This window comes from Salmo trutta, chromosome 1 (assembly GCF_901001165.1).
Source record: "Salmo trutta chromosome 1, fSalTru1.1, whole genome shotgun sequence".
In the NCBI taxonomy this organism is placed as follows: domain Eukaryota; kingdom Metazoa; phylum Chordata; class Actinopteri; order Salmoniformes; family Salmonidae; genus Salmo; species Salmo trutta.
In genome coordinates this window covers 40258676-40270291 of record NC_042957.1, presented here as the reverse complement: position 1 = coordinate 40270291, position 11616 = coordinate 40258676, and positions in this window count along the sequence as shown.

The window sequence follows — 11616 nt, the reverse complement described above, 5'->3', positions numbered from 1 at the left end:
GGCGGCAAGCTTTATACCACTCCAGCTGACGCTTGGCATTGCACATGGTGATCTTAGGCTTGTGTGCGGCTGCTCGGCCATGGAAACCAAATTCATGAAGCTCCCATACTAACAGTTGTTGTGCTGGCGTTGCTTCCAGAGGCAGTTTGGAACTTGGTAGTGAGTGTCGCAAACAAGGACAGACCATTTTTTACGCTTCAGCGGTCCCATTCTGTGAGCTTGTGTGGCCTACCACTTCGCAGCTGAGCTGTTGTTGTTCCTAGACGTTTCCACTTCACAATATCAGCACTTACAGTTGACCGGAGCAGCTCTAGCAGGGCAGAAATTTGACAAACTGACTTGTTGGAAAGGTGCCACGTTGAAACTCACTGAGCTCTTCAGAAAGTGTCACACCATGATCTGTTTCACCTGTCTTTGTGCTTGTCTCCACCCTCCTCCAGGTGTCGCCAATCTTCCCCATTATCCCCAGTGTATTTATCCCTGTGTTCTCTGTTTGTCTGTTGCCATTTCGGCTTGTCTTGTCAGGTCTTTCCAGCGTGTTTTCCAGTCTCCCTGCTTAAGTTCTGTTTCCTAGTTTCCCCGGTTCTGACCATTCTGCCTGCCCTGACCCCGAGCTTCTCTGTCATTCTGTACCTGCCTGACTCTGACCTGTTTACGAACCTCTGCCTGTCCTGACCCCGAGCCTGCCTGCTGTTCTGTACCTTATTGACTCTGCCCTGGATTACGGACCTCTGCCTGCCTTTGACCTGTCTTTTGCCTGCCCCCTGTTTGGGTAAATAAACATCTGTGACTCTAGCTGTCTGCATCTGGGTCTTCTCCTGAGTTCTGATAGTAAGGCCATTCTACAGCCAATTTTGTCTATGGAAATTGCATGGCTGTGTGCTCAATTTTATACACCTGTCAGCAACAAGTGGGGCTGAAATAGCCAAATTCACACATTTGAAGGGGTGTCCACATACTTTTGTATATATAGTGTATCTAAGCCAATGCCCGGATCACAAGTGCAATTGCAATGTCATGCTATGTTGAGGCATAATCCAGTCAAACGGTAGACAAAAAAAATTATCATCATGTGCTGTGCAAATATACACTTTAATATGAATCAAAATGTATTTATTTAAATACACATGTTGTGGCAGTGTCAATGCAGTGTGGATTTGATTGAAATCCATTCAAAGACTCTCCTCCTACTGTGTGCCATTATTATAACTAATCGGAGTAGACATTTACAGGTATAATGCTTAATAACTTGTTGTAAGCATATATGAGCCTTTATAATGTCTTATAAGGAGTATAATGTTATGTCTCTCTATGTAGTAAGTGTTCTGCACAGCATGCCTGTTATTTTATCAGGATCATTATGAAATGAAAAAAATACATTTTAAGGGGAGTAATTTGACAAGTATTGCCTAAAACTACATTACAGATGCCAGTGTTAAAGTGCATTATTCAACTTTCATTCTCTCCCAATGCAGCCTTCCCATAGCCAACCTCCCACACTCAAAATTTTAAGGAGTCATTTGACAAGTCTTGCCTAATAAGTTAATGCATTACACCTGCCAGTGTTAAGAAAGTGCATTACCGAATTTGGATTCCGCACAGTATCTCTCCCAATGCAGCCTTTCCCATAGCCAGCCTTCCTCCCACACTCAAGCTGTTCCACTTAAGTTTGTACCCCCACTTTATCCCTCTGTGACTGGTTCCCACAGTAAAGGCCCTGTTGGTGCTAACAACCCGAGGCCTTCTACCAAATTACCACTGGGCATGGGTCCGTCAAAAGGCCTAAAGAGTCTTATGAATGAGCGGCATATGTATTCAAACTCTGCCAGCTACGCGTTTCTGTTGTTCTTGGAGCTCAACCCAGTGGACCTGTTCCCAGACCTGTTGGAAATCGCTTCCACATGTTGAGGGATATTATTACCCCCTCCTCTGTCAAGTTCTTCTATGGTTGGAGAACAGAAAGAGAGAGCAGCCTTCTTGGTTTCCACCTGTTTGTCAGAAAAATGTGCCACATTGGTAAAAGAGAGGTTCTAAATTGTAATGTTTAGAAATGGGTGCTACAGTATAAAGGGAGAAACATTTAAAGAGGAAAATGTAATTAGTGACAATGAAATATTACCATATGCATTCATTATATTGATCAATCACTTTTGTGATTTTGTGTCTGAAAATGTTGAATGGAGCCAATGCTTTTTCAATGGGAGGGTCCCACTTTAAACGACATGCAGCTTATAAAGCCTTCATAAAGCTTTCCTAAACACTACATAAATCTGTTACAAACCATCTGTAACCATATGTCATGCTTTATAAAGGGCTCATAAATGTGTCATAACCACCAATGTCAAATGTGACATAACCCTGTCACACCCTGATCTGTTTCACCTGTGCTTATGCTTGTCTGCACCCCCTGCAGGTGTCACCATTTTCCCCATTATCCCCTGGGTATTTATTCCTGTGTTTTCTGTCTGTCTGTGCCAGTTCGCCTTGTTTTGTCAAGTCAACCAGCGTGTTTACTCCGTGCTCCTGCTTTTTCCTCTTTCTGTTTTTCGCTAGTCCTCCCGGTTTTGACCCTTGCCTGCCTTGACTCTGAACCCACCTGCTAGACCATACTGCCTGCCCTGACCTCGAGCCTGCCTGCCACTCTGTGCCTCCTGGACCTTGTTATGTTCTTTTGCCTGTCCACGGCCATTCTCTTTCCTGCCCCCTTGGATACTAATAAATATCAGAGACTCAAGCCATCTGCCTCCCTTGTCTGCATCTGGGTCTCGCCCTGTGCCCTTATAAACCAATTATGTCAAATATGCCATAAACCTGGGCTTTATTAAGGGTGGCATAAGCACCGCTTAATAAAGGGTAGGGCCTTTATTTTTTGCCTAATTTTCTCCCAAATTCCAATTTCTTGGTTTTGTTTTTCCAGGTTTCAGATTTCCCCACCCAAATTCTGGTTTACCCCAGTTTTTTTCACACTTTTTTAATAGAAAAACAACTCAATTGGATTTTCTTTGTTCACAACAATGCTTATGCACATCAGGGGCCGAATTTTGAGGTCTGGGAAAAATGTAAGATACTTTTATTTTTCAGTATAGTTGCCCTTTAATTCCGTGAGCATGCCCTGCACTGTTATTTGGTTAGCGGGTTTTCTGTAGTGCATTAAAGCACACAAGTGATGTGATTTGGCCGCCAATGGAATGGGTGGAGTAAAAGGCCAGAAACACGTTGTATTATTCAGGGCCCCATGAGATTACACCATACATACATTCTACAGACCCTACTGAGTATGACCTACAATACTTTTACTGCGGCACCCAGAATAGTTCTTGCTCTACCCAATCCGTTTTCCATATATATCTATATGAATCATTGTTCATAATTAGACAATTATTTTTCATATATCATGAATGGTTATTGACAGTTTGTGGAACTTTTATTTTGAAAATGTTCTTAATTCCGTGACCCGACCCGGAAGTACTTTTTTAGTGTTGCTGACAAGACGCTGATTATGTGATGTCACGGTTGTCGTAAGAACTGGACCAAGGCGCAGCGTACGTAGCGTTCCACATCTTTATTATAAAGTGAAACTTCAGCAAATCCAAAAACAATAAATGAAATGGCTGCCTAAATATGATCCCCAATCAGAGACAACTATAAACAGCTGCCTCTGATTGGGAACCATACCAGGCCAACATAGAAATAGGACAACCTAGATCACCCACCCTAGTCACACCCCGACCTAACCAACATAGAGAATAAAAGGCGTGGTCAGGGCGTGACAATGTGATATGTTCACAAATCAAATGCCCCAATCGTGTTTCCACTGGACAGCGAAAAACAAGTAAGTTAACCTTTATTTATTGTAATTTAAATTAGTTTGTAGTAATTAAGTGTTGAGTTAAATTACATACTGTAGCTACCTCAATCATTATTTCAAACAATTTCGGTGACTTCACAGCAATTGCTAGCTAGCCGAAATGTAGCTAGCTAGCAGGTCCAGCTGAATACATCTTTCCATTTAGAGTTTCTGGCACAGAAATGCCCTTATCCAGATGGTGTGACAAAGGCATTTCCTAACAGACCTGCTAACTTTCTTTGTTGTTACTTTTAAGGTTGGAACCAACATGCAGTACCTCTAGCAGGAAGAAAGGCAAAAAACATTCTCCCACCAGCTCAGGGACAAGCTACACTATTCACAGCCCTGTGTAATGTTCAATGTAATTGCATTGCTGAAATGTATTAAACTTAATGTATTTGTATTGTTTTAAAAATGTACAAATAAAATTAATTGTATGGTTTAAACATGCCTTTAATGTTTATTTGTTTTAGCTGTTAAGCCTTTATGTATGTGTTATTAATGACTTTATAGTAAGTACAGCGTCATATGATGCCAGGCATTTATGTACAGTACCAGTCAAAATTTTGGACACACCTACTCATTCAATGGTTTTACTTTATTATTACTATTTTCTACATAGAATAATAGTGAAGACATCAAAACTATGAAATAACACATATGGAATCATGTAGCAAAAAAGTGTTAAAGAGATTCTTCAAAGTAGCCACCCTTTGCCGTGATGACAGCTTTGCACACTCTTGGCATTCTCTCAACCAGCTTCATGAGGTAGTCACCCGGAATGCATTTCAATTAACAGGTGTTAATGAAAAAGTTCATTTGTGGAATTTCTTTCCTTCTTAATGCGTTTGAAACAATCAGTTGTATTGTGGCAAGGTAGGTGTGGTATACAGAAGATAGCCCTATTTGGTAAAAGATCAAGTCCATATTATGGCAAGAACAGCTCAAATAAGCAAAGAGAAATGACAGGGACCTTGATGATCAAACCCTTTTTTTCAATTTTCGCCTGAAATGACATACCTAAATCTAACTGCCTGTAGCTCAGGCCCTGAAGCAAGGATATGCATATTATTGGTACCATTTGAAAGGAAACACTTTGAAGTTTGTGAATATAACACAATAGATCTGGTAAAAGATAATACAAAGAGAAAACCAACTGTTCTTTTGTATTTTTTTGCACCATCATCTTTGAAATGCAAGAGAAAGGCCATAATGTATTATTCCAGCCCAGGTGCAATTTAGATTTTGGCCACTAGATGGAAGCAGTGTATGTGCAAAGTTTTAGACTGATCCAATAAACCACTGCATTTCTGTTCAAAATGTTGTATCAAGACTGCCCATATGTGCCTAATTTGTTTATTAATAACTTTTCATGTTCAAAATTGTGCACTCTCCTCAAACAATAGCATGGTATTATTTCACTGTAATAGCTACTGTAAATTGGACAGTGCAGTTAGATTAACAAGAATTGAAGCTTTCTGCCAATATCAGATATGTCTATGTCCTGGGAAATGTTCTTGTTACTTACAACCTCATGCTAATTGAATTAGCCTACGTTAGCTCATCCGTCCCGTGGAAGGGACACCGATCCCAAAGAAGTTTTAATTGTCTGAACATTTAACCACCCTACTCTGGGATTGGAGCATTCCCTACATTACTGTCTCTTTCATTGCAGTTTGTGCCCTCTGCCTACTTTATAACCTTGTGGTGCACCTGTGTTCGGGATCGAGCACCTCTGTTAGGGCAATGCGGGGAGCAGGAGTACATCATTGGCGCTGGAGTACAAGATGCAAGTTGTCGGTCCAAACTACAAAGGTCTGAGCTGTGGAGCTCTGGTTGGAGCTAGCTCACAGTGGCATCTGTCCTTAACATAGTTCGCCCTGTGTTAGCTGTGGCCAGGGAAAAAGTGTGTTACCAATCAGGCCCCCGGAGTCTGGAGTTGCCCATCACTGTCCTAGGTATTTATTTTTCTGAGTAGCATGATACTGGCTTGAAGAAAGAAGATTGCCAGTTGGTTTTAACCTCTAACTGGAAAATATCTTTGTAATAATTTTTTACAATTTTTGATAAAGTGTTGTCTGGACCATTTGTATTGCTCCTGACCCAACTCAAAGGTGGCCTGTCACAAACCCGTGTGTCTTATGTACTGGTTGAGATATCCCCCCTCATTAAACAGCAACTGGCGTAGTCTGGTAGTTGAGCAATTTTAGGTAACCCTAGTCGTCAGGTGTTACACATACCCCACAAGACATGCTACCAGGGGTCTCTTCACAGTCCCCAAGTCCAGAACAGAGGCTAAGAAATGAACAGTACTGTATAGAGCTATGACTACATGGAACTCTCTCCCACCTCAGGTAACTCAAGCTAGCAATAAAATCTGATTGAAGCAACCCCTCACGGCACAACGCGGACTGTGAAGAGACGAGCACAAAAACACACACATTTGTTCTACTATCCTTGTGGGGACCAAACAATTGATTCCCATTCAAAATCCTATTTTCCCTAAACCTAACCCCAATCCCTAAACCTAACCCTAAATCCTAACCCCTAACCCTTATTCTAAACCTAACCCTAATTGTAACCCTAAACTTAACCCCTAAGCCTAAAATAGCCTTTTTACTTGTGGGGACTGGCGAAATGTCCCCACTTGTTCGAATGTTCCTTGTTTTACTATCCTTGTGAGGATCCCAGAAGGATAGTAAAACCACACACACACTCTACACACACATTATTCTTAGAAATTTAATGTAGTATTGTAAAAATCGAATGTAATAATGTAGCAATGTAGATGTAATAATCTAGCAATGTAAATGTGTATGTTTTTGTATGATGCAATATTTAATTTCTGTTTGGAGCTAATGGGGATACCAATAAAATACTAAATACTTATTTTCTGGTTACGTGCTCCCTGTTACATGTAATCCACTACTACCCAACCCTGCTAAGTGTATTGTATTGCCATGAACACTGACTCCACTAAATAGTAGTAGTACACACTATAAGAGCAGTTTTTAAAAACCTCTGTAGTATGTACTATCTATTATGGAAATAGCTAAGCCGATGTCTATTGCTTTGGTTGGGAGAAAAAGGCCACAAAAACGGCCACAAAAAACAACAGGAAAATATTTTTATCTGAATCTAGCCTCTCTGTGAACTCTATGAACACATTCCAGGAAAGCCATTAAGCCATTTATGTGTTCACTGACAAGCCACCGTAAAACGCAGATTTGTGGAAAATAAACAAGTCATTAGCCCAAAAGGCGCTTCATTAGAGCCCCACGTGCCGTGACATTACACAAGTTACAATGCACAGACAATGATTTTCACATTGAAGCCTGACGTTTAGTTGATATACCTAGTTTACTGAGTACGGTATATCTTTCTAGGAGAGATAGCTTGGCCTAGGAGAGTGAAAGTGAAAATGTGAGGTGGTTTGAGGGGAGATGATAGGGCGAATGAATCAAAGAAAGGAGGGAGGATGATGGAGGATTAGCCTAATGGACTATCGTCTTCAGGGTCATGACAGACATACCTTTAAAGCTGTGATAAGCTCTCAGTGAAAGAGGTTAACCTGGGATTTTTGTAAGTTTTACAGTTCCAAAATCAATGGCTTTAAACAGAAATCTACAAAATTCCAATGTGTTTGTTTACTACCAACTATTTACTACCAACTGTTATCTACAGTGCCTTCAGAAAGTATTTATACCCCAAGGGGGTATTTTGTTGCGTTACTGCCTGAATTCAAGAATTGATGAAATGTATTTCTTTTCTCACCCATCTACACACAATACCCCACAATGACAAAGTGAAACAAAGTGAGACATTTTTGCAAATGCATTGAAAACAACATTCTGAAATATCTAATTTACATAAGTATTCACACCCCTAAGTCAATACATGTTAGACTCACCTTTGGCAGCAATTACAGCTGTGAGTCTTTCTGGGTAAGTCTATAAGGGCTTTGCACACCTGCATTTTACAATATTTGCACAAATTCTTCAAACTCTGTCAAGTTGGTTGCTGATAATTGCTAGACAGCCATTTTCAAGTCTTGCCATAGTTTTCTCTTAAATTGGCTTGAAAATCTAACTTGGCCACTCAGGAACATTAACTGTAAGCAACTCCAATGTATATTTGGCCATGTGTTTTCGGTAATTGTCCTGCTGAAAGGTGAATTTGTCTCCCAGTGTCTGTTGGAAAGCAGAACCAGATTTTCCTCTAGTATTTTACCTGTGCTTAGCTTTATTCCGTTTCTTTTTATCCTAAAAAAAATCCAAAGTCCTTGCCAATGACAAGCATACCCATAACATGATGCAGCCACCACAATGCTTAAAAATATGAAGAGTGGTACTCAGTGATGAGTTGGATTTGCTCCAAACATAAGGTGTTGTATTCAGAACATAAAGTACATTTCTTTGCTGTATTTTTTTGCAGTTTTACTTTAGTGCCTTATGTTATTGACTATTTTATTCTGTACAGGCTTCCTTCTTTTCACCCTGTCATTTAGGTTAGCATTGCGGACTGAGGGACATTACAGATAATTGTATGTGTGGGGTACAGAGATGAGGTAGTCATTCAAAAAAATCATGTTAAACACTATTATTGCACACAAAGTGAGTCCATATAACTTCTTATGAGACTTTTTAAGCACATTTTTACTCCTCAATGCATTTAGGCTTGCCATAAGAAAAGGGTTGAATATTTATTGACTCAAGACATTTAAGCTTTTCATTTTTTATTAGTAAGCATAATTCCATTTTAACATTATGGGATATTGTGTGTTAGGCCAGGGACACAATATCTCAATTTAATCAATGTAACACAACAACATTTTGAAATTGTCAAGGGGTATGAATACTTTCTGAAGGCACTGTATTGTCCACAGCTGTAGATTTGCAGTTGTCCCAAATTAATTAGTTATGTGACTTAATATGTGCAGCGCACTGAGATGCTTGGAGGCAGGTAATCTGGGGCCATCTTGAACCATAATGGTGAGCCTCAGAACCAGTAATGCATGGAGGATTGTGGTTGTAATTGTGTTTTCTAAGTTTGGAGAGTGTTATCATCTCAAAGCATTATTTTTCCCAATAAAAGGTTTTGGAGCTGACATGGTTTGGTTGTGTTGCAGAATAAATGGGTAGCCGTCTGCACTCTTTAACGTCAGATCTAAATACTCACACTGTCTGTTAGCAACATAATCTAGAATTGTAAAGACCAATGCTCTCAGTCTCTTTAACCAACTTTTTATATTTTGTCAAACATAATTTTAACTTTCACTGCTATGCGGATGACACACAGCTGTACATTTCGATGAAACATGGTGCAGCCCCAAAATTGCCCTCGCTGGAAGCCTGTGTTTCAGACATAAGGAAGTAGATGGCTGCAAACTTTCTACTTTTAAACTCAGACAAAACAGAGATGCTTGTTCTAGGTCCCAAGAAACAAAGAGATCTTCTGTTGAATCTGACAATTAATCTTGATGGTTGTACAGTCGTCTCAAATAAAACTGTGAAGGACCTCGGCGTTACTCTGGATCTCTCTTTTGACGAACATATCAAGACTGTTTCAAGGACAGCTTTTTTCCATCTACGTAACATTGCAAAAATCAGAAACGTTCTGTCCAAAAATAATGCAGAAAAATGTATCCATGCTTTTGTCACTTCTAGGTTAGACTATTGCAATGCTCTACTTTCCGGCTACCCAGATAAAGCACTAAATAAACTTCAGTTAGTGCTAAATATGGCTGCTAGAATCCTGACTAGAACCCCAAAATTTGATCATATTACTCCAGTGCTAGCCTCCCTACACTGGCTTCCTGTTAAGGCAAGGGCTTTCAAGGTTTTACTGCTAACCTACAAAGCATTAAATGGGCTTACTCCTACCTATCTTTCCGATTTGGTCCTGCCGTACATACCTACACGTACGCTACGGTCACAAGACGCAAGCCTCCTGGAGGCAGGGCTGGAGGCAGGGCTTTCTCAATTTTTATGGAATGGTCTGCCTACCCATGTGAGAGATGTAGACACAGTCTCAACCTTTAAGTCTTTATTGAAGACTCATGTCTTCAGTAGGTCCTATGATTGAGTTTAGTCTGGCCCAGGAGTGTGAAGGTGAATGGAAAGGCACTGGAGCAACGAACCGCCCTTGCTGTCTCTGCCTGACCGGTTCCCCTCTCTCCACTGGGATTCTCTGCCTTTAACCCTATTACAGGGGCTGAGTCACTGCCTAACTGGTGCTCTTCCATGCCGTCCCTTGGAGGGGTGCGTCACTTGAGTGGGTTGAGTCAGGTTTTCCTGTCTGGGTTGGCGCCCCCCCTTGGGTTGTACCGTGGCGGAGATCTTTGTGGGCTATACTCGGCCTTGTCTCAGGATGGTAAGTTGGTGGATGAAGATATCCCGAGTGGTGTGGGGGCTGTGCTTTGGCAATTTGGGTGTGGTTAATCCTGCATGTTTGGCCCTGTCCGGGGGTATCATCGGATGGGGCAACAGTGCCTCCTGTCTCAGCCTCCTGTATTTATGCTGCAGTAGTTTATGTGTTGGTGGGCTAGGGTCAGTCTGTTATATCTGGGATATTTCTCCTGTTTTATCCGGTGTCCTGTGTGAATTTAAGTATACTATCTCTAATTCTTTCTTTCTCTCTTTATCTCTCTTGGAGGACCTGAGCCCTAGGACCATGCCTCAGGACTACCTGACATGATGACTCCTTGTTGTCCCCAGTCCACCTGGCCATGCTGCCTCTCCAGCTTCAACTGTTCTGCCTGCGGCTATGGAACCCTGACCTGTTCCAGACCTGCTGTTTTCAAGTCTATAGAGACAGCAGGAGCGGTAGAGATACTCTCAATGATTGGCTATGAAAAGCCAACTGACATTTACTCCTGAGGTGCTGACCTGTTGCACCCTCGACAACCACTGTGATTATTATTATTTGACCATGCTGGTCATTTATGAACATTCTAACATCTTGGCCATGTTCTGTTATAGTCTCCACCCGGCACAGCCAGAAGATGACTGGCCACCCCTCATAGCCTGGTTCCTCTCTAAGTTTCTTCCTCGGTTTTGGCCTTTCTAGGAAATGTTCCTAGCCATCATGTTTCTACACCTGCATTGCTTGCTGTTTGGGGTTTTAGGCTGGGTTTCTGTACAGCACTTTGTGGCATCAGCTGATGTAAGAAGAGCTATGTAAATAAATGTGATTTGATTTGATTTGAAACAAGTTTACTGAATACCCCCTTAGTGTCTGTGTTTGCAGCTGCCTTCCTAACTCATGCAAGGGTCTGCATGATTAATTAATTATATTACTTCACACTTGAAGCACCAACTTCTTATCTCCCTCACGAAAAGTCCGGTAGTGTTTTCAGTTTTCACCCCTGGCACGCACTCTTAAAGTACCACATGCCTCTGTGTGGAATGTCCGATGATCACCCACAACATTCTAGTGTTTTTCAAATGTCTTGAACAGGATTCCCAGAGTGTTCTGGACAGTGGATACACAGCTTTCGTGACCCTTCACCATTTTACTGGCTTTTGTGATGGATTCATTATTTTGATCACTCTTTACTCAAGACTGTGACGCATCCCACCGATGCCTTCTTTAGGAGGGCGGGAGGATATGGCGCTCTATCCTATAACAGTCTACATCCCACACTCCTTCCCACAGAAACCTCTGCCTGACATTGTTTCTCTTAGCTCCCCCCGGAGAGCATAACCCCTATGTCTGTTTTTGAGTAATCCTGTGTGATTCATAAACCGCATGTTTGGTGGAGTGAGAAT